Raw genomic sequence first — 2,902 nt, 5'->3', positions numbered from 1 at the left:
TTGCACTACTCTGTGTTAAATTCCCTGCCAGACCTTTTTGGGACCAAACACATGGAAGGGAGTTGAGTGTCCAAACATTTTCCCAGGTGGGACAGTCCAGAGCAGGTCAGTGCTGCTGCCCCTTTGCACAGGATTCACCATTAGAAGCTCATTTTTCTGCATGGAGCCAAAGCCTTTTTTTTCCTCCTGTGACAAACAAACTCACCAACAATGTGCCAGCATAATCCATAAATGAACTGCAAACAGTTCAGTGCTGCAAGTCTGCTGGTGAGCTTCTGCATGGCCTTGCTCCTGCAGGCCAGGACTGCACAGTGATTAGAGAAATTAATTAATAGCTGGAAATGTCAGAGCCTTGTTTGCAAAGCTGGGGCTGCTGTCAGGGGTTGGCTCTGTCTGTGCTTTTCCCTTCCATACAGTGCATACACGAGGACACTGCCTCAGACCATGAGGAATCTTGGGGCCACTTTATTCTGGTGAGGTAAGGTTGTTCTCTTTGTTTTGCTTTTTTCTCCAGACTGGCACTTTCTCACTGGTTCTGATCTTTCATTGGTTTTTGTTTGTGGGTTTTTATTTTTTATTCTCTTCCTGAAATAAATGAAAATTTGAAAGATTGCTCAAAGCAATTTAGTAATCCATACCCAAGCCTCAGCATTCCAATTGAGGACTAAGTATAATTCTGAAATAAGAGCAACACAGGCAAGGGTCTAAGTTGTGCAAGTGGCACATTGTGAACATGCTTTGACCAAATAATGTTTATGGAGAATTTTATATAGAAAATATCATAAACATCATCTTAGAGTTCAGTGACACAGAAAGTTGTTTGGACCCCTGCACTGGGATTAGTTCTACAGCATGTGGTAGTAAAATGAAAACAAAGCACAGAATGAATTTAACTTGCTCTTATGGAGAATGGGTTCAAAATAAAAAATAAAAAAGCTGAACTTGCCAGTGTAAAAAAATCATTAGATAAAAATTACCCACAGAAGTGTATTATTGGGGTACACAAAGAGAAAAATGAAATGCCTTCTTTACTCACTAATGCCAAGCAGTACATTTGGTAGTTCATAACAGCTGATAATCACACAGGAGACATTAGGGAAGGAAATACTTCAAATTCAGGAAATGCAAATATCTTTGCTGATTGATCCTGATTTGTTGGAACTACTTAGCTGCTGGCACAACGGTGGATTTTAAAAGAGGTTACAAAATAGGAAATGACAGGAGTTGAGTTGCTTTATCCGTTCACACTCAGGAGCTCTGCAAAGGAAGCCTGGTTTGAATTCCCATGGGCTTTGCTTTCCAGACGAGGCTGTTCAAATACTTGACTTATGGTCGTCACAGTTTTGGTGTCTGTGGGCTTTACTTGGCTGAACCTTTTTTCCTGAAGGTCTTTTCACTCCAGTTTTGGGCTGGCTGATCTTTCCTGCCTGCCAGACGCTATTCCTGGTTTCTGTGAAGCTGCCTCTGCTCCTTGTGCTCGATGCTCAGCTGACTGAAAGCTCAAACTGCTGCTGCACCACCATCAGGGGAATTGAGGACTCCCAGGAAAGCCTCTCCTGCCTCGGGGTGTTTATGATGTGGGAACAGGCTGGTGGTGACAGGGAACAGCCGCTGGCTCTTCTGAAATTACAGCTCTGGGGATGGGAGTGGGAGCAGGCGGCCCCAGAGCTGCCCTGGGCTGTGTCCCAGGGGATGGATACCTGTGAGCAGTGTCAAAAAGGCCCTGTGGATTCAGGGCTGGGGGACAGCAGGGTTGTTGGAGCTGTTTAGTTGCTGGTGAGAGGTTTGGATGCTGCTCTGAGGCGGCCGCTAGAGGCCCTGCCAAGCCCATCCCTTCGCTGGGAACCGGCTCCAGCAGCATCTCAGGGATGCTGAGTTTGCTCTCCCTGGAATCGACCCTTCTGCTTCCCTGCAGAGCCCACCACCACTCCTGACCCTTCATCCTCACCTCTCGGGGTCTGAGCTCTGGCCTGTCCTCTCGGTGTGTGAGAGGCTGGAACCACATATTGAACATACAGAATGGATTATCACAGAATGGATTATCACAGAATTGAGTTGGAAGGAACCTCTAAAGCTCATCCAGTGCAACCCCCTGCAGTGAGTGGGGGACACCTTCAACTACATCAGGTTCCTCAGTTGGACAAAAGCCTGATTTGACCCTTAGCTGAATGAAGGGGAGGACAGAGATAATTCATACAGATGCCAGGATTCTGTTGGTATCATCTATTACCAGCCCCATGTGTCTATTTCAGCCTTTGAACAAAAAAGCAGCATTTATTTCCTGGACTGACAGATCTGTAGGAAAGTCAGGCTGGTGCCCTGCCTGGTTTCTCAGTGTGCATCTTGCAATTTTATGCTCACTGAGGCTAAAGTAAAACTTTATTGCACTTTTGTGTTTGGCATTTACATCCTGTTTATGTAAATTCTTCAAACAGCTTGATTTGTAGTAGAGGAAAACAATTCTTGCTGTATCTTTTTGTCTTTTGAAGTGTCCATCCACTCTGGAAGAGGAGAACTTGTATGGAAATTAAGTGATTTGTCTGGATGTTTTTCTGACACTTAACTTTGCAGTCTTCCAACAGATTCTGGTCTTGTCATTATCAAACCTCAGACTGCAAGTTTTATGCACTCATTTTTCTGCTTGGGTCTTAAAATTTTGGCTGACTGAAAGGATAGGGCTAGGCTAGAAATTATTACTAAGATTTGGGAACTGTTTCCTGCATGTATGAATCTTATTATTGAAGTTTGGGAACTTTTTTGTGTGTACCACCTTGGTCAAGTGCAAAATGTCAACTGCACTGGAGTTTTGAGCAGCAGTGGTGGACTGGCTTTGGTAGGATTGTTCTGACAAACCATTTGTGCTGTGCTCATCCCTGGAAGCTGAAAGTGATCTACAAACTGG

Source organism: Fringilla coelebs, assembly GCF_963513975.1.
Source record: "Fringilla coelebs genome assembly, chromosome: 21".
Classification (NCBI taxonomy): domain Eukaryota; kingdom Metazoa; phylum Chordata; class Aves; order Passeriformes; family Fringillidae; genus Fringilla; species Fringilla coelebs.
This window is presented reverse-complemented; position numbering follows the sequence as displayed.